This window comes from Mobula birostris, chromosome 4, assembly GCF_030028105.1.
Source record: "Mobula birostris isolate sMobBir1 chromosome 4, sMobBir1.hap1, whole genome shotgun sequence".
In the NCBI taxonomy this organism is placed as follows: Eukaryota; Metazoa; Chordata; class Chondrichthyes; order Myliobatiformes; family Myliobatidae; genus Mobula; species Mobula birostris.
This window is the reverse complement of record NC_092373.1, coordinates 71058609-71080289: the sequence shown is the minus strand read 5'-3', so window position 1 is coordinate 71080289 and position 21681 is coordinate 71058609. Positions and strand designations below refer to the sequence as shown.

The 21681-nt window shown below is 39.2% G+C and overlaps 1 protein-coding gene across 1 annotated transcript in view; it reads right to left on the bottom strand.

Annotated features, from left to right (window-relative positions):
* Positions 1-20785, bottom strand: part of cab39 (calcium binding protein 39) — a 70243-nt gene extending 49458 nt beyond the window's left edge. Inside the window, exon 1 of the mRNA XM_072255514.1 lies at positions 20597-20785. The gene's annotated coding sequence lies outside the window, so the exon portion shown is untranslated. The remainder of the gene's footprint in view (positions 1-20596) is intronic.
* Between the last annotated feature and the right edge of the window lie 896 nt (positions 20786-21681).

Sequence of the window (21681 nt, the reverse complement as noted above, 5' to 3'; positions counted from 1 at the left end):
GTATTCTCTTCAGATGTTCAAGGAGTTTGGATAGTTTCATTGCCTCATTTGAAAAATGTTTTTTCCACACAAGAGACACATTGGCTGCTTGGTGCTACTATAAATCCATATTTCAGATACTCCACACACTACTGTCTACTCTTTTTCATTAGGTCTGCTTCTGCCATTTTTGTTAAGGGTTAACAGCTACAGTCAATTGCCTATTGCTTAAGTCCAATCTCAAGCACTGGAATCAATAAAGGGAAAAACTATGTCACCATCGCTCAGGCAAAACTTAACTCTGCACGAAGTACATAATATGGGCAGCGATATCTCAGTTGGGCCCTGGGCTAGAGAAATGCACCAAAGACCATTCAAAAGGGCAGATTCTGAACTTTACCCCATTGAATACAACATCCTAATTCACAGAAATAGTGTCACTGCGTGATTAGAGTACGGGTATCGTACTACAGTAATGAACAGCAATAATATGAGGGCTGGGCCCGAAAATAACACAAATCAGTACAGATTCCTTATGATATGCCAAATATAGAAGTGGCACATTGATTTTCAACTATAATGTGCATCGAACATTGAGTAAGAATAGTGGGTTTGCAAGAAATGATCTAATTATGTGTTATTGTAATCAATTGAGGCACTGAGGATCAAATGCTTATAAGTAATCCTCAGTGCTGTTTCTGCATTTAACACAATTGTCCCACAGACCTTTGTGTACAAACTCCAACTCCTCAGTCTACACACACCACCATGCAACTGTGTTGGACTTCCCACACAACAAATCTCAATCAGGATGCAAAACCGCTCCTCCCTCCGTCACTCCCAGCACAGTTACCCCCACTCTGCTCACATGAACGCACGGCCAAACCCCTGAATAATCACGTTATCAGGTTCACCAATTACACAACCGTGATGGAGTTCATCATTAACAGTGACGAGAAAGCCTACAAAGAGGTGGTGGAAGAGCTCGAGGCCTAGTACCAGGGAAATAACCTCTTCCTCAATGTCAACAAGATGGTTATGGACTTCAGAACTAGCACAACCTCTCATGGACCCAGAATTGTACACAATTGGGAAAGCTTACCAACTCCTCTACTATCTGAAAAGGCTAAAGAAAGCTGGACAATGCACATCTACATTCACATCATTCTACAGATGAGCAGTCTAGAGCATCCTAACATGTTACAGAAACTGCATTGTGGTGGTCAGGAAAGCTCCACAACAGGTAGTCAAAACTGCCCAAAGCATTACCGACACTAGACATTATTGACATCGAGGACATGTATACAGAAAGGTGCCAGTAACATCATGAAGGATCCCATCCACCCTGCTCATGGACTGCTTGTTCCACTCACATCACGGAGCAGGCTATGTAGCATTCACACCAGGACTACCAGACTCAAAACAGTTACTTTCCTCAAGCCGCAAGGCTGCTCAATACCTCCACTCACTAACCTATCCCTCCACAACCTCAACCACTATTACTCTATCATTTTCTGTCAATCACCTTATGTACAAATACACCGGTGCTTATTGAATTGAATTTATTTCTTACATCCTTCATGTACGAGGATTAAAAATCTTTATATTATGTCTCCATCTAAATGTGCAATCATAGTAATTTATAATAATTCATAATAAATAGAACAGTCAATGTTATATAGAGTACACTCAAATCAATGTGAGTTAATCAGTCTGATGGACTGGTGGAAGAAGCTGTCCCGGAGCCTGGTGGTCCTGGCTTTTATGCTGAAGTACCGTTTCCTGGATGGTAGCAGCTGGAATAGATTGTGGTTGGGGTGACTTGGGTCCCCAATGATCCTACAGGCCCTTTTTACACACCTGTCTTTGTAAATGTCCTGAATCATGGGAAATTCATAATTACAGATGCACTGGGCTGTCCGCACCACTCTCTGCAGAATCCTGCGATTAAGGGAGGTACAGTTCCCATATCAGGCAGTGATGCAGCCAGTCAGGTTGCTCTCAATTGTGCCCCTGTAGAAAGTTCTTAGGATTTGGGTGCCCATACCAAACTTCCTCAACCGTCTGAGGTGAAAGAGGCGCTGTTGTGCCTTTTTCACCACACAACTGGTGTGTACAGACCACCTGAGGTCCTCAGTGATGTGGATGCTGAGGAACTTAAAGCTATTTACCTTCTCAACTCCAGATCCATTGATGTCAATAGGGGTTAGCCCATCTCCATTCCTCCTGCAATCCACAACCAGCTCCTTTGTTTTTGCAACATTGAGGGAGAGGCTGTTTACTTGACACCACTGCATCAGAGAGATAACTTCTTCCCTGTAGGCCACCTCGTCATTGTTTGAGCTTAGGCCAATCAAGGTAAACTTAATTAGCAGATTAGAGCTGTGGGTGGCAACAAAGTCATGGGTATACAGGGAGTAAAGGAGGGGACTTAGTACACAGCCCTGAGGGGCTCTGGTGTTGAGAGTCAGAGGGGTAGAGGTGAGGGAGCCACTCTTACCACCTGCCAGCAGTGCAAGGCAGGGTCAAGGCCAAGGTCTCTGAACTTTGTGTCGAATCTGGATGGTATTGTGTTGAATGCTGAACTGTAGTCCAAGAACAGTGTTCTCACATAAGCATCCTAACATCACTTTATAGACGTACAATCAATGTATACAAGTTTACGTATTTATATTTAATTTGTTTTATTTATGGTTATGTCTTTATCTCATTGTGTTTGTTTTTATGCTATACCGGACCTGGAGTAATAATTATTTTATTCTTCTTTACACTTGTGTACTGGAAATGACATTAAACTGTCTTGAATTTTTTTTAAAATTAAGCTGCCCCTTGCTACTGATCAACCCCCCCCCCCCCAATATTCCCTTTATCTTTATTGTCCCCTTAGAAACTCCCACCAGCCCAAGGGGGCAATATTGCCCACTTTTGGGAACCAGTTCTAGAGTGAGCATTTTAAACAGAATACTTTCTATCACTGAGACCCAAAGTGAATGACTTCACTTTTGACTACATCAAAATTTCCCACAGCTTTGCCCATTTGCTTAATCACTTACATCTGTGTAACCATTTGTTTCCATTTAGATTAACACATCCTATTTTCGTCATCAACAATCTTCATACATGGCTTTCCAGGTAATTTTGTTTCATCGTGAGTTTTGGCCTTATGCAGCATTATAACACATTAATTGCGTTCAGCCAGATTGAGTACCTCCTTTTTATTCCTGCACCCCCTCCATCTGTCAATTTCCTAATTATTTTGTAATATACATTCATTTTGAGTTTTAACTTTACCACACTTTTTTTGAAAAATGACTTGTCTTCAAAGAATTATGAAAGATGCACCAATGTACTTTTGACCAATGTAGTTGTCTCGCAAACAAATTCCATGTTTATCAAGCAGGATATGACCTCTACAAGACCATCTTGCCCTACGATTAGCTGAAAATGGTTATTCAGCCAGTATCCTTATTTATAAAAGGAAGGAAAATCAAGAGCACTTTGGAAGAACATCCAAGGTTGAGGATGACACAGTGGCAGAGCTAACTGCGTTGCTAGATTGCTGCTCTCAGACAACAGTTCTCACTGGACTTCTGATGTAGCTGTAAAGGATAGTTATGTTCTCCCTCTGATTACATCGAGTGCAAGTCTATAGATTCACTGACTATAAGTTGCCTCTAGTGTGCAGATGAATGGTATTTTCCAAGGGGAGCTCAGAAGAGATAATGGAATTTCTTTAAAATTCAAATCCTCAGGGCTTGTCACTGTGTTTCCATTTACATCAATGAACCCACTTGTCTGGTTCTGATCTATTCCGGACGTTTCTTTTCCCATTTCTATTTATTTTTTTTTACCACTGATGCTCTCAAAGGATCCATATCTCGATTTCCCATGTTATTTGCACGCTACTTTTCAGCAATATCACTTGAAAACATTACAGGCTTTTCCAAATACACTGGTGCCATCTAGTTTCATCCCAGCACAAGCTGTGTTGACTATTTTTGAATTGTCAAGAATATGCAAGAACCATAGAGAAATTAAAACCCATGCTTAAATTTGCAAAGCCCTGGCTACTGAACCCATCCCTACCCCTGGTAGCACCCAAAACCAAACTGGTGAAATCAGAGCCTCGGTATCATATTTGATGGGGAAATTAGCTTTTGCCAATTTCCAACTCTTAACAGTTTGGTGAAACCCTCCATGTATCTTTATCATGACTGTTACAAACTCCTATATAGGTGCTTGTACTCCTTGGTCCATCCTTCATAAATTAGAAGCCACCCAAACTCTGCATATGTTACAATTTAAACATTGACTGGTCATTATATAAAATGTGCAAAAATCCAGAAAAACTTGTTTAGTCAAAATTTAAAGCATACTTAATCTAGGCTCTATTGTGCAAAGGTTGCAGAGAGACCAGGGTTCCACCTGATACAAACAAAACTAGCTCTGAATACAATATAATCTGTATTTAACTGACCAAATCCAGAAAATACAATGGAAAATGTGCTTTGACCAAACTATTATCCATGCATACCAGTCGGAATTGCCCTTTGAATTATTGTTCTTTTCTCTCTATCCTACCTTTGCACCCATTAACTACAAGTTAAATTAGTGTTAGTCTGAAAAAGAATAATACTTAATGTTAAATGCAAAACCCCTGTAATCAATCTACAGATGATTTACAAAGATTAAATGCTACATAACTTTCACACTGAGCATAGATTCCATTTTGAATTTCAGCAGAATTAAATCCATTACAAAAGAGAAATAACTATCAATTATAAAGTTGCCTAAGGTAGCTTAGTTTCAAGACCTAATATTTACTTCTGTAACTAAATCAACTACAAGCCAAAAGAATCACTGGAAAACATTAGAATGAGCTAAATGCACTAACATTGACGTCAAAGAACAAATGTAGTTCTAATTGTTTGTTGGAAGAACAAAGCATCAAAACAAACAATAATTACGATCTCAAAAACTGTTGACAGATCTGTGTCTAGTTATTTCCAAATAATATTCGTGGCCATCAAAAAGTAAGGGCTAAAGACGTCTTCTGAAGATGTAACAATATATTAAAAATGAAATGAATGAACGGCTGCCAAATCAAATACCTTGATTTCCAGATCCCCAAAGTAAAACTACAATTTGTACTAAATCACATGCCAACTAGCTTTGCCACTGTCTGATCTGTGGGAACTATATCACAATCTATGGAAATCTGGTGGGATGGCAACTCATCATCTATCTCCTTCAAATTCCTAAAGTAGAAGTTATCAGATCCTGGAGGTGAATTCAGTTCTATTAGTTCCTTCAAAGCTATTTTTTAATTTTTCAATGCTAATCTTTTTATTAATGATCATTGGAATTCTTTACACACTGTAAAGTTTTCTGTTCATCATTACAACTTCTGCTATTTCAGTCTATTAAAAAAAAATCTATGTTTTCCTTTCTTTTCTGTCATCTCTAGAAGGTAATTCAATTCACATTTGCTTCATGTTGGGAGTATCTTGAGTGATCCCTTTAACAATGCTTTGACCCTTCTCTGCTGAATTACAAAATCTTAATCCTTAAATTTATCACCTTACTTATCAGCATTACACTATTCCTTTGATCAATTACTGTCTTCAACATATTTTGATAGCCATGGCTGGACCACTCTACCTGTTGGACTTGCGTTTAAAATGGATTATTTTGTAAACTGTGTACTATGTTTCAAGTATATGCCAACTTATTTTCTTCTAGTCAAATTTCTAAATACAGAACTCAATTCATGTCTTTTATTCGGATCTGAGAACTTAGTTCTAGAGTGAGCTACACAACTTTGAATTTTTTTTAAAGAACTATCACGATCACTATTCCTTCAAAGGACACCTGCCTATTCAAGTGTAAAATAATCCTTTCTCATTATGTAATATTACATCTAAATATAGCCTGTTTTCTCATTGTTTTCACAACGTACTGATCTGGAAAGCCATCTCTTGTTCACACTAAGATTTCACCCTCTGCACTATTAGTGCTTAATTGGTTTACCCAGTGAAGTATCAGGTCATAGCTTGCAGGAATATTCGATCATAGCCAGCCAACAGGAGAAATGTTTTGGAAACTATTGGAAATATAATGGATTCTGGTTAATTAGGCCATTGGTTAATCGGGTCAGCCATTTATTTACGACAACTCTTAAAGAACAAAAAAACTAATCGAGAAAATAAGTGGAATTCCTTTTATTTTGGGACACTATGCCTCTTAATTGGGGCAGGAGACTATTGCCAATTTCTAACTAGCGTCAGTCATATGCACTTGTGTGGCCGTTAGACACTGTACTGTGCTTAGGGCAAGCAGTTTTTAAAATAGCAACAGTTGTATGTACTTGTTCAAAAAGCAGTGATTTCTGTCACTGATAGCTGGTGAGAAATAAGCACTGCGTTTTTACGCATTCAGGCTTGGAGATGTAAAAAATCGGCTCGGAGTGAAAATGAAATAATTTCACTACTTCAACTCAGGAACTACAAAGGATTTTAAGGTATTGACAATCACCTCCAAATGAAGATTTGAAGGCTGCAATCGAAAATTGTATGAGGACCATCCATTATTTACAGTAGATATCTACATTTATGTTGCTCTTTTACAGTCAAAAGAACACATTTGTCTTTTATTTACAACTTTTTAACTATGTTCATGAAACTTCAGCTAATTGGGGCAGCTGCTTAATTGGGCCAAAATTTACTGGTCCCAATGTGTCCCAATTAACCAGAACCCACTGTACAAGCCTGACATCTTAGCTTCCTGTAAATAAATCTCAACGAACAGCTAATTCATAAAGCAGCACAAATAAGACAACAGTCAGTGACTCAAACCAGGTGTTTGAGGCGCAGAAGCACTGCAAAATATTAAAAGTATTGTACAAAGTTACAAATGTTCCAAACACTGTTAAAATCAAACCAGTGTTAAATGGTTTATTTCTATGCTATGTTCATTGGAATTAATAGAAATTAGATTTTAAAATCCCAGATTGGACAGCAAGTAAATTTATAATACAAATTCCACAAATGAAGCAAGTTTCAATAGCCTAAGGAGCCATACATTCCTTGATATGCTGCAAAGACAAGAAAGGTACTGTCCTCCAGGAATACACTAAGGATTCACACAGAATCTGGAAGACAAAGATATAGAGCACTGAGCAAAAGTCTTAGGCATCCTAGCTATATGTCCATAGGTCTTAGGCACATATAGCACATTTGCATACTGTAGTAATTTTATGTTTGCACTGTACTGCTGCTCCCCCAAAAAAACTAATTTCATGACATATGTGAGTAATGATAAAACCTAATCTGACATGGGTCTCTATTATGGACTGACAGCTGGAAGGGGAGAGGGGAAATCAAGCATTAGAATAAGGGGGAGGGAGCACCAGAGACACATTCTGTATTGATCAAAAAACCAATTGTTTGGAATCAAATAATCTTGCCTGGTGTCTCATGGCTGGGTGTTCCTGCACATACGCCATCCCCCACCCCCTAGCACTTCTCTGTCTGACACCTATCCCATGGCGCTCCACTGTTGCCATTCCCAATATCGTTTGCTCCTACTTGATTTACTTACTCGCTCTCTGCTCCACAGTGGCAAATACAGTACTGTGCAAAAGTTTTAGGCATCCTAGAGATAGATATATATCTCATGTGCCTAAGACTTTTGCACAGGACTGTAAGTATAGATATATTCCTTGGAAACTACTTCAATGAGTTGGAAAGACAAGCATATGAATTTTGAGAACTTCAGAACTGAAATTAGGAAACAGTGAAGACCTCATGGTAATGAAAGTTTAGAACTCACACAAACTGGCAAAAGACACCAATTCAATTGGTAAAATTGCAAATACGAGGTTAATTAAATTCAAAATGAATATTAAAAATTAGCCAAATATATATTAAGCAACTGTATAATAAGTAGGAATTAATTGGTCAGGAGCTAAATGAATGGGAAAACACCAGTAACCGGCTAAATGGCCTACATTTCTCAAAATATTATTTGAAGATGAAAATTAAGTTAATAAGTAGAAAGTGATTTTTATTGGCTTTTTTCTTAGTTTTTTAATGATGACCAATTCAGAACTAAACAGAAGTGTTCTACTCAAGCTTGAATACATAATGTAAATAAATATCAAGTTTTGGCTCACAGCCAAACTTCTACATCGCTGCATTTGTAATGAAAATAAGAAATTTCACAACCCAAAGTAGTATTGGTTTATCACAGTTGTGTACTCAGTGCTATATTTTTAGTTCAAATCTAGCCTGAAAGAAATTAAATAACAGAATAAATTTGGATCCTTAATCAGCCTAATTTTAGGTTGCAAATACCAATCAGCACATTCTTGGAACATGGATATATAAACTATAGGATACAATCCACTAACTGCCATGAAGTTTTAATAAAATTTAAAATGTGAATTTGGATCTCTAAACTCCTGTAAATAAACTAGAAAATGAAATGCACTTCAAAATAATGTAAATTGCATAACTTGTGTAAGAAGGTTGATTTTTCTGGCAAAGTAATGAGGAAGTCTTCCAAACATTGAGATATTGAATAGGTTCCTGTTTGTCCCTTTAAACTCTTACAACTCTGTTATTGAGCTTGCATTTCAACAAAGAGTCAATAAACAGTGCAACTATTTTCCCCAAAACACATGGAACTGAACTTTTTGTAGGAAACTTATGACTTCAATGACAACCTTAAAGTCAAATACCCCGTTAATGTATTAAAGGCCATCTCATGGAATTCTTTTCCAACCTGTTAATTGGTTTCACCATGTTATGTACAAAATAACCAAGCAGTACATTACCACACCCCAAATGAGCATGAAATTTTCTAATAAAAACATCAAACCTCACTCGCACAGCATGAGGAACCCAAATGAAAATAGCCATTTTAGGGTTACAAGGAAAGCAAAATTATGAAGTTTAGCTACTAATAGAACCATTTACTCAGAACAATTCATTGTCTGATGGAGGCAGATTTTAGGTATCACATGCATAGAAACATATGCAACTTCGGTCAAGGATTAATGTAAACAGCTGGCCTAAAATTAGGTGCCCTCTTCCTAATATTTTTAAAAATCACTGCTTGTGTGGCAAACATTAGGTACTTAAATAAATTTGCAGGGGTGACAAGGAAATGGGGGCTTTTATGATTTAATACACTAAGCACAACCATTATCAAAAGCAAAAATCACATTGCTTATTTGCTGTCCTGTCCATCCAAAATGGAATGACTTCCAGGATTCAGTGCCAGAGTCGACTGGATCGATTCTCATTGCTGGCACACACTATGCTTGACCCAAGGTCACTCTTAAAGACTACTAATAGCACATGACACTCTGATGAAGAGGTTTGATATGTTGGTCATGGAGCATATCAACTCCAGCCTGAAGTGTGACCTGGATCCACTCCAATTTGCCTACCATCAAACAGGTGAACAGCAAGTGCCATTTCATTGGCTCTTTATTCAACTCTACAACACCTGGACAATGGAAATGCATACATCTAGATGCTCTTCACTGACTAGAGCTCAGCATTCAACACTATCATCCCCTTGAAACTCATCAACTAAGCTCTGAGGCCTGGGCCTCGATACCTCCCTGTACAACTGGATCTTCACTCTCCCCACATGCAGACCCCAGACAGCATGGATTAGCTACATCTCCACAATCACCATCAACACAGGCGTACCACAAGGCTGTGTGCTTAGCCACCTGCTCTACTCGCTTTATACCCATGATTCTGTAGCTAAGGACAGTTCCAGTCTTACTTAAGTTTGCTAATGACACTAGCATTGTGGTGACAAATCAGTATCTAGGAGGGAGATTGAAAATCTGATTGAATGGTGCCACAACAACCCCTCACTCAACATCAGCACAGCAAACCCAAGAGGCTGATTATAGTCTATAGGAGAAAAAAAGCTGAAAGTTCATCAGCTAGTCCTTACTACAGAACTGGAGGCAGAAAGGGTCAGTAGCTTTAAATAGCTTGGTATTATATCAGAGGATCTGTCCTGGGACCAGCTGGCAAGTTCTATCACAAAGAATGCACAATCACACATTAACTTTCTTAGATGTTTGCCTACATTCAGTATGTCACCTAGCACAGTGGGGAGCATCTTAACTGGTTGCATCATGGCCTGATACAGAAACACCAATGCTCAGGAATGAAGTCTACAGAAAACAGTGGGTATCAGTCCATTGCAGCTAAACACCCCCACCACTGAGTGCATTCAAGATGTAAGCAGCCACAAGATAAACAACATCCAAAGGACCCCCCCCACCATCCAGGCCATTCTCTCTTCTTACTACTACTATTGGGTAGCAGGTGCATGAGCCTTAGGTCCAACAACACCAGGTTGAGGAACAGTTAGCACCCTACAACCATCCTGAAACAGTGTGGATAATTTCACTCACTGCAGAACTAATTCCACAACCTGCAGACTTATTTTCAAGGGATCTAGAACTCATTTCCTCAGTATTATCTATATATATTACTCAATATGCCTTCTTTTGCACATTGATTATCTGTCAGTATTACAGTTTATCATAAATTCTATTTTGTTTTTTTTGTTAATGTCTGCAAGAAAATGAATCTCAAGGTACTATATGTTGACATATTTGTACTTTGACGACAAGTTGACTTTGCAAAAAAGGAACTGCTTTTGAGAGAAGTTCCTTCAAATACTTCCCCTTTTGTGTTCTCTGAAAGAAAACTGTAATCCATAGTACTTCAAAAATTAATCCAAGAAAAAATGTTTTAAAATCTCCAAAGTTTAAAATTTAACCAAAGCTATTTTTCTCTGGTCACTATAACTGTATCTGAATCCGTATTCAAAAAAATCTTTCCTCTGCCAATAAGCCACTAATACAAGTATTATTCAGTTGACAGCTTTAAGAGGTTATTAACAGTCAATAAAAATATGAAAAAACTAGGAAGTACCTATCACAGCTACATGGCTTCTTGCATCTAGCAGCGTGACTTGAACAAACCATTTTAACCTTTAGTCCCCCAACATCACATGGCAGTCCTCTACCTCAGTACACAGCTGCACAAACTGCAAACACCGTGAACACACAGCCAAACTGCTCCAGTGCAGCTACAACATTGTCACCCTGTGGACAAAGTGGGAGATCTCTCAGGTATAATAGATGCATGCAAAGCAGCAATCTTATCCATCTTATGCCATCAGTCTATTCTCAATTAATACTAGCCCACAGTGCTATCAAGTGACATGAACAAATCAAAAGCCTGCATGTGATGACGACAAATTTTGCCTGTCCCCACTCCAACTCCAGTTCAAAAGAAAACAGAAGAGCAGAATTTCGGAAGTTGAGTGTGACTGTTCAACTTTAGGTCAGTTTTTAACTGATAGCAGCACTAAGGAGTCTCAAGAAAACTAATGTCAATAGGATTTGGGGAAGGCTCTCTTCTGAATATAATAATATAGCAAATACAAATGGCTGACGCACGCAAGTTATCATAACTTCAAAAATAAAACATACACTCTTCAGGTTTATTCATAGGTTAATTAGTTCATAGGTTACCTTTCTCCACCATCAGAAGTGGGGATTTTTATTAATAATTTCAGCATTCACTTCCAATTGTAATTTGACAGAAAGTAAATCACTATCAGCACCATTAAGACACAGAAAAATCCCAAACTCAAACAATGGGAAATATTCATACTATTCATCATCTTCAAAAGAAGTCAAACTATCCCCACTGTCATTTAATAAAATTCCTGGGTGTTGAAATTTTAAACAACCTATCCTGGACCCAGCATGTAAATGCAATTGCAAAAGTGGTGTAACGGCACCTCTTCTTCTTTGGGAGTCTGCAGAAATTCAGCTTGACGCTGAAAACTTTGACAAGCTTCAATGGATGCGTGGTGGAGAGTGTATTGACTGGCAGCATTGGGACCTGGTAGGGAAACACCAATGCCTTTGAATAGAAAATCCTACAAAAGTGAGTGAACTTGGCCTACTACATCGTGGGTAAAGCCCTCTCAACCATTGAGCACATCAACATGTAACTCTGTTGTAGGAAAGCAGTATCCATCATCTGAGACCCTCACCTCCCAAGTCTGTGCTTTTTTCCCCCTCGCTACTGCCATCAGGTAAAAGCTGCAGAAGCCTCAGAACTCACTACCAGGTTCAACAACAGTTGCTACCCCTCAACCATCAGGGTCTTGAACAAAAGGGGACAATTACACTCACTTGTCTATCGATTGAGATGTTTCCACAACCACTGTTCTCTCTTTGAGGACTATCTTGCTGTTTATTGCTATTTATACATTTTCATTTGCACAGTTTGATGGTTGATATTTCATTGATCCTGTTATAGTTACTATTCTATAGATTTGTTAAGTAAGCCCACAGGAAATGAATCTCAGGGTTGTAGGTGGTGACCATAATAAAATTTACTTTGAACTTTCTATCATTGTAGAATCCTCTGGCAGTAACACAGTAAGGCATCACAAATATTACTGTTATATGGAGCTCAGAGACTGGAATATTTCAGTTTCCAAACTTAATACAGTTTCCCATTGCCTGTCAGGCACCACTCTTCACTCACCTGCCCAAAGAAGCTGCAAAATACTCATTAAGCAAAGAACAATATAGTACAACATTCAATCCACAGTCTTAAATATTCACTGCCTTCACTCTAAAAAGCTGGACAGTAGTATATTTATTCAAGAAAACTCCATCTGCACAAATTGGCTGCTTTTTGTGTGCTGGAATTTTAGATGCAATTCCAGTTTGCTTTCATCCATTGGTGTAACATGGCTGCATTGCTTAGCATCTTCGAGATGAAGTCCAACTCAGTCAAGCTTTGACATTTCTCAGATATGCAACATTCTCCACCTACAAGGGCAAGGGCTGCAGGCAGATAGAACAACACTGTTTTCAAACTCTGCAAATCACGAAGGACTCCTTTTCTACTGTATTATTCAAGTACCATCACAAGTTCAAAAAAAAGTCTATCAACTTTTCGAAGTCACTAGGAATACAAAACCATGATTCACTTGCTACTGACACCAGATTATGTGAAAATTAATCAAGCAGGATGTTATGAAAATTCACTGATTCCCACTGACCCCTATTGCAAACACATAAATTTAGCATGTTTCAAACTATACTTTAATTGTTTTGGCTCATTTCTTTGCCATCTGTAACTATACTGAAGTTATTTTGAAACGTGCTCTTACTTTCTAGAATATAGACTGAAGTGCTTTACTAATCTTTGCACAGTTGCTTCTTCAATGTTACCTCCAAACCCAGAACTCCGAGTCCTTTAAGGAGTAGGGCAGCAGCAATAAAAGAATATATTACCTACCAATTCTCCAAGTTATAGCCAATCCTAAGTAGTAATTACATTAATGCTTCAAGTGTTTATGTCTGAAGTCCTGCAATTCATAGCATGAAAGATCTAAAGTAGTGTTACCCCAAGACTGCAGTAATTCACCATCACTTTCAGAAAGCCAGTTTGAGAAGAGTATTTATAATACTGGTTTAGGCAGGAATCATTTTATTTATGAGTACTCATATTTATGACACAAAGTGATAAAGTAATTTACAGTCCTAATACCTTGGCAAATTAAATTTTGCAGCACTGACAATTTCAGAAGTCAAAACAGTAATGAGGTGCAGATGTTAATTTGTAGCACGTCGAAGAATGTATTCTCTTACCCAAGTTAAAGACTTTTTTCTTATACCTATAAGGAGTACTGTAGCGCCAAAGGTAATGACTTGGTTATGGATTGTTGTTTTGAAAAACATTGTAAACAATGAATTCAATCTTGAAGTTCAAAGTAAATGATCAAGTGCATATATGGTACTATATACAACGCTAAGATTCTTTTTCTTGTGGACATTCACAGTAAATAAAGAAATCCAATAGAATCAATAAAAGACTACCCAACAGGATGGACAAACAACCAATGTGAAAAAGATAAAACTGTGCAATAACAAAAACAAATAAATAAGCAATAAATATCAAGAACATGAAAAGAACAGTTCTGGAAAGCAAGTCCATAGGTTGTAGGAACAGCTTAGTGATGGAGTGTGTGAAGTTATCACCTCTGTTTCAACAGCCTGATGGTTGAGGAGTAGTAAGTGTTTCTGAACCTGGTGGTGTGCATCCTGAGGCTCCTGTATCTCTTCTTGATGGCAATGCTCCATGTAGGTACACTCAATGCTGGTGAGGGCTTTACTTATGATGGACTGGGTCATATCCACTACTTTTTGTATACTTTTCTGTTCATAGGCATTGGTGTTTCCATACCAGGCAATGATGCAACCACTCAATATACCCTCCAAAATATTAGATAAAATGCCAAATCTAGGCAAACTTCTAAGAAAGTAAGGCAATGCCGTGCTTTCTTCATAATGGCAATTACATGCTGGACACAGGACAGATCCTCTGAAATGATAACACCAAGGATGAAATGCCACTTCAGGAAAGGAAATCACCTCTACTAAACCAATGATTCCAGTCACCTTCTGTATGGTTGGTTTCAAATTCACTAACTACTACAGAGCAACTAACAAGATCAATACTGAATGGGCAACCATGTTAATAAACTCAAGCACATCAAAACAAATTTAATTCTATGACATTCATCCTTGAACATTCATTTTCACTTGTGGTTAAAATCTCCCATTTCCAAATTTCAAAAAGAAATCTCCATAGCTGTCAGAAAAGATCAAGAAGTCACAGCAATGTAGCTATTCTGCTGAAACTGCATAACACGGGTGGATTCACATAGCAAAGATTGCATGCCCTGACAACATCTGCCAATAAGATGCTAAAACCTGAACTAGACACTCCCAACTTAGTTATTCCAATATATGAAACTGGTCTAAAGATAATCAAACATAATTCTCCCATAATGAGACAAGCTATTGGCTATGCTATTAAGCCATAAATAGTCAATGTCAACTTGCTTAATGACATTCAGCTTCTATTCTATCTATTGAACTCCAAACTTCAAATCCTTGATATGGGTATGAACTCAAATCTATATTCTAAAGAAGCACAACTAGATTCAAATCCTAACAAGCTAAGCATCAGCGGTCTTTGGCAAAATAAACTTCAATTGGAATATTTCCTAAGTATCTGACACACAAGATACTGCTTTCCAAATCAAAAAAAAACATTATTTCGAGATCACCTTCAGCCTCATCACTTCCAGTTGCTTTTCAATGATTTCCACCCACAAAGGGCAAGGAAATGCATGACTTATATTTTTAAGTTGTTCAGATACGTTCAGAAACTCTAATGGAGCTACACACACTGCTTCACTGCATGAACAGAAAATAAAAGTGATCCAAAACAAACACCACTTGATTCAGATCACCAAGAATGACAAACTTCATGGCGCACCCTAAGCTTCCATGCTCCAAGATCTACAGTTAACTTGAATATTTGTGAAATTCCTTTCATGGCCATCTTGTCAAAATTCTGAACTACAAAAACCAGTCCCCAGCCATTGATCTATTCCATATGATATCAAGAATACGTGAAGCAGCCAAGTCTTGAAATCCAGATAACATCAAGCTGAAGCACTTAAGACCTGTGCTCAAGAATCAACTGTCAAGCCTGGCATCTGATAACATGAAAAATTGGACTAGGTAGATCTTGCTCAGCATGAAGAGAATTCCACTTCAATTAATTACCACCCAGTATACTGTCAATTGTCAGGTGATGAAACATGAAGTCAATACTTACTCACCAATGCCCATCCTCGTTATAACCAGAACAATACAATTCTTGCCTTCATTGTAGCCTTGGCCCAACCAGCTGAATTTCAGCATGGCTGCCCTTGACATTAAGGTATCATGAAGTCAAAAGGTATCAAAAGAAAAACACTAAAGGATGATGTCATACATTACACAAAGATAGCTGAAGTTGTTAAAAGTTAACTGTCCCAACTCAGTGGAGACAGTGAAGGTGTTTCTAAGGACAGTATCCCACCTACAAGTGCTAGTTCATCAAGACTTTCCTTCCATCAGGCATTCAGAGATGGGGGTGTTGGATGATGACTGCACAACGTTCAATTCCATTCACAATTTCTTCAGCACATGAACAGTATTTACCATTGCTGAGTCAGCACCATCAACACTGACAGTCACCACTGACCAGAAAGTCAACTTAACCTACCGATACAAATACCATGACAACGTGAGCACTTGAGGCTAGAGTGTATGAAACAATATCTTCCAAATACTCAAAGGCCAGCCCATTACCTCAAAAGCACAATTCAGGTGCATGATGGAACATCAAATGAGTGCAGCATCAAGTCTTAAGAAGCCCAATTCCATTTCATAAAAAATAACCTGCATCAATGGCACTGAAACATTCATTCATCCCAGCTCCAAAAGACAGTGGATAAAGCACATAGTGTGCAAAAAAAAAATGCAGCGCAATTACATACCCTGACTTCTATCACCAAGGGCAAAGACTACAGGTACATCAGAACACCATGACCTGCAGATTTCCCCTCTGGTCATATATCATTCTGATGTGGAAATGTACAAGTCATTCATAATTGTGGATCGAAATCCTAGAACTCTCTCAACTATACAGTGAGGGGGAGTTCCACAAGGGCTGCAACAATTCAAGATGGCAACACTTGTAATTGCTCAAGAAAATGGTGATATACAATAAACACTAGTTTTGTTCACAACCATCAAAAAATATAAGAAATTGTCATTGAAATTGCAAGTAAATTAAAATATATGTGCCAAACTGGTTATTCAGCAAGATATGAAATTGAGATTCAGCATAATAGTGAAGATAAAAACAAGCAGCCAAATTTTGACTAAACATTTCCTCAAATAATTTCTGTATTTTAGTATTTAAAAAGTTCTAATTTTCTATAAGCAACTCAAAGTGCATAAGCTGCCTTCCAAACTGGGACATTATGTTATCTATTCATTAAAGGCATTAAGCTGTTAGAGAAAATAAATGCTATATCTTCACTTGGTGCAACAGAAAGCTTAATTTTAAGTTATCTTTAGGTTTCTTAAGTTTTACCTTGATTTCACTTGTAATTAAACCATATTGAGGAAAGAAAATCACATCACATTGAATAACAAGAATCAGAGACCAGAAACAGGCCCTGCTGGCTCTATTTGTCCATGTTGACCAGAATGTCCTGTTCTGAAGTCAGTTAAACTGTAGTAGGAATGTTTCATTAATTACATAGCTTTTAGAAACTTCTAAAAATTGGAAAATTACATTCAACCATTGTCATTTAATAGCTTTCAGAACTGAGAACCAACTTGTACCAATTACCTTTTTCTTTGATTTACATCCTGCAGCTTCATGCAGAAAAATAAAAATAAATACTCAAGAATTGACTCAGTATATATACAGTTCTGATATCACTGCTGCACTCCACATTGTTTAGCCAAGAGGCATCAATAATATACTTCACTTTTCACAAAAGTTTTAAAAAATTCCACTACAGCAAAAAAAACCCAAAGTCACAAATACTCAGAATATGCCCAAAATACAGATTACAATGTTTTCTTTGAGGAAAGCAAACTCCAAACTGATGGGTCTGTTAAAATGTAATAGCCTTTTTCTGCTCAGATGATCTTATTCCCATCTACAATACCACAAAACAGAAGGTTGGCATCTTCAGTTATATTTTGGCCGGGTTCAGAACACAGGAGTGCACCACAACTTCTCTTCTGCCCGCAACAAATGAAATTTCCAGGAGGTGCAACATCATCAATGCCAAATTCTACAAGCCACACTATCCCATCCCTCAACTTCAGAATAATGGATAAAGCACTGAAAAATGAAAAATATATTAGAAAAATAAATTAAGTAAACTGCAGTCAGGAAGCTCACTAAAGAATTATTAAAGCATAAGATTTTAAGTGCAAAGTTTTCCAATTTGCAACTATGCAGTAAAATTGATGATGTGATAGTTGAAACTTTAGTGCCAGGCAAGCAGGTTTTTCAGACTGACGAACATTACTCCTTTAAATACCGCAGCATACTTTTGTTTTTTTCTTTTAAAAATGTTACAATGGTAACACAGCTTTACCAGTGAGTTTAAAGGGAGCAAGAAACTGAACCTCAATGAGTTTAAAAGTAGAAGGAAATAGAACTCAATAGGTTTCAGCTTGTAAATTTCAGCAGTTTTTCAAAGTTGTCAAAACAAATGTTCCCTGGCCAGGGCCCACTCTACAGACTAATGAGTGCTAGATGCCAAACCATCTAGATTTCTGAACAATCAGATAACAATTTATCAGAATTACACTAAAATAATGCACAAACTGAGTACAAAATTGTATATCAGCTTTACTTTCTGTTGAAGGAACAAGATCAAAAACATTTTTGAAATCACACAAGTACAAAATAAAAATCTAACTTTAAACTATAAATTAGCCTTCAATTGCATTAACACCACCTAAAAGGCTGTGTGAAAATCAAAAGCTTGACATTAAAGTGTCAGACTAATAAGCTGTTTCTAGTTAGTGAGTATAACTTGATACATTTTCACTAGAATCGTTAACTGACAGGAGATCTAGATTGGGTTCAAGAACAAAGCTTTGCTGAAAAACTAGGAGATGGGTCACCTTCAAGAATCTCAATACACCAACAAGCAGGGTCCTGAAATAGGTTGCCTTTACTCTTTTTCCAAAACAACACGATATGATGTTATGTACTACTGAAAACAGCTACATGTTTTTTTATGGGTCACAAGTCAATTCAAGGCCTTGCACTCACACACAAATTATAAAGTTAAACAACGTTTCTGCATTTGACTATTTTTGTGCCAATCACTTGTCAACACTATAAAGCACTAATCAACTGCATGGCAGTCTGGCAAATATTAAATATGTGATTCAAACATCTTGAATGAAAAACTACACCTACGCTCAGCATATTAACAGAATTAGTGACTTGTTATTAGTAGACCATACAATTCAGATTAAAGATTAGCTTTATTTGTCACAAGTACTTTGAAACACAGTGAAATGTGTTGTTTGTGTCAAAGCCCAACACCAAAGGATGTGCTGGGGCAGCCTGCAAGAGTCACCATGCTTCCATGCACAATCTTAGCAGGCCCATAACTTACTGACCCTAATCTGTACACCTCTGGAATGTGGGTGGAAACCAATGCACCCAATGGAAACCCACATGGTCGTGGGAAGAACATACAACCTCCTGACAGACAGTAGAGGGACTTCAACTCCAATCTCACAGCATTATACTGACTGCTTATAGCATTGACTTCAGATGACAACTTGAAGTGACAAAGTCATAAGCATCATTAAGCAGATGGAAATATGAGACAGATCTGGGATATAGTGACACTACTAAGACATCGTATAGAAGCAGGTGGGAAAAAAAGCACATAGAATAGGATCTACTGACATTTGGAGAGGCAAGAATTGATTACCAACAGTCAGCATGGCTTTGTGTGTAGGAAATCACATTGCACAAATTTGATTGTTGTATTCTGTGACCAAAAGGATTGACATATGCAAGGCGACAGATGTATCTATATGGATCTTAACAAGACTTGTGACAAGGTTTGGCATGGCACTCCAGTCCAGAAGGGGGAGAGCACATGGGATTTGGGCTGAGGTAGCCAACTAGAAACAAAGTGAGCTTGGTGAAAGGAGTAGAGTGTGGTAGCTTTTCAGAATGGAGACCAATTCATAGGTGGCTTCCGCCTTTGTTTGTCATCAATATTAACAAATTGCATGGAACTAGAGATGGCATGGTTAGCAATTTTACAGGCGACACCAAAATTGGTGGTGTGGTGGACAGTGAAGGATACAGGTCAATTGAAAAAGTGGCCCAAGGAACAGTGGACGTGTGAAGCAATGCATTTTACTTGGGTACATGGGTAGGACTTAAACAGTAAACGTAGGACTGCTAAGTATCTTTGAATAGAGGGGCAGGGCAAGGGAAGCGGGGGGGGGCATAGGAAGGTAATAGGAGGGAAGGGAAGGCCCGAAGGGAAGATGGGGGTGGGGGGGAAGGGAAGGCAAGACCCTGGGGTGTTGGGGGTGGCGGGAAGGGAAAGGAATGCCCGAGGGGACGATGTGTGGGGGGGTAAAGGAAGGCCCGAGGGGAGGACGGGGAAGTGAAGACCGGGGGGAGGGGGGGAAAGAGAGAGAAGAAAGATGGGGAAGGAATGCCCGTGGGGAATATGAGGGAGGGAGGGAAAGGAAGGCCCGGGGGTCGTTCGTGTGGAAAGTCAGGACCGGGGGGTAGGGGTAAAGGAAGGGCAGAACTGGACGTAAGTGTGGGGGGTATGAGAAAAGGAAGCCTCCAGTGTCAAGGGATTGGGTAGGCGGCGGCCTGTGAAATCGGGCAAAGCTTCACATCCTGCAGGCTGGGCCCAAGATGCTAGATGCCCTCAGCTGGCGGGAGCTGGCTCGCTGCGGGCTAGAGGCTGGGCAGTGGGGAACAGGGCGGTGCATTCGGTAGTGGAATAGAGGGCGGGGTTGCGAAATGGCCCAGGGCCGGAACGTTGTACGGGCAACGATTGGAGGAAGGAGTGCGAGTGGAGCCGGGGTTATGGCCTTCCCCCTCAGCTGGCATCTCACCGTTTCTGGGTAGGCTCCCTAGGCCTCGCTGCCGACTCCGGCCTCCCTGTTACGTACGGCCTATGAGTGCGCTAGTGCGGCGCTGCCTCTCCTGCCTGCGCTCTCCGCCCTCACTCACTCTCCCCACCCCGGCTCGGCTCGCCGCAGCTTCCTTCTCCACACGCACGGGGCGGTGCACGACGTACTGCGTCTGCCTCCCTCGCGCTGCGTAATTGCATCATCCGGCCGCCACTTCCGCAGAGCGAATAGGAGGCGGAGCCTCGGGTCCGGGCTTAGTGGGTGGAGAGCGGTAATAATAACCTACACATTCACCTAATTTTACAACTGCACTTTGTAGAGGTGGGGGTAATGTAGGTTTATGTAGCCTTTCTGCCCCCATGGTTTAATCGTGCCCTTCCTCTGGAGACTGGGGTGGACCTGGGTCGTTCCCAGCACAATGACCGACCTCAACTTCAATGGGATATTAGAATATCGAGAATAGAAGAGAGATTGTTCTTCTAAACTGTTCACCCTAGTTGTGGTGATTTTCTACCTCTTACTGCACCATCAAATCATCAACTGGCTAAACCAATGACTGAGACAGCACAGTCCTCGGGATGGTGAATTCCAAAGGCTCAACAACTTCTGTGTGAAACAATTTCTCTTTCTTTCAGTCCTAATTGGCCGACCCCTGATTTTGAGATTCCAGAATCTTTAGTCTGGGGTAATATCCTTCATTTACACTGTTGGACCCTTTGCAGTTACCTCTTATCTGTACAAAATCCCGTGAATAGAGACCCAGTCTCCTCAATCTCTCCTCATGTGACAGATCTGCCACCCCAGAAAACCACTCCAGTAAATCTTTGCTGCACTTTCACCATGGCAAATAGCTCCCTTTGGTTCAGGTAAAAAGACAAAAATTGTACACGCTGCTCTGATGTGGTTTTACTGAGGCCTGCTATAATTGTAGTAAGGCGTCTTAATCCTTGTACTGTACTCAAATCCCTAGCAATGAAAATCATTATAGCATTTTCCTTCCCAATTGCCTGTTCCACCTACCGACAGCTTTTGCATATAAGGACACAAAAGGTCCCTTACTACAAAAG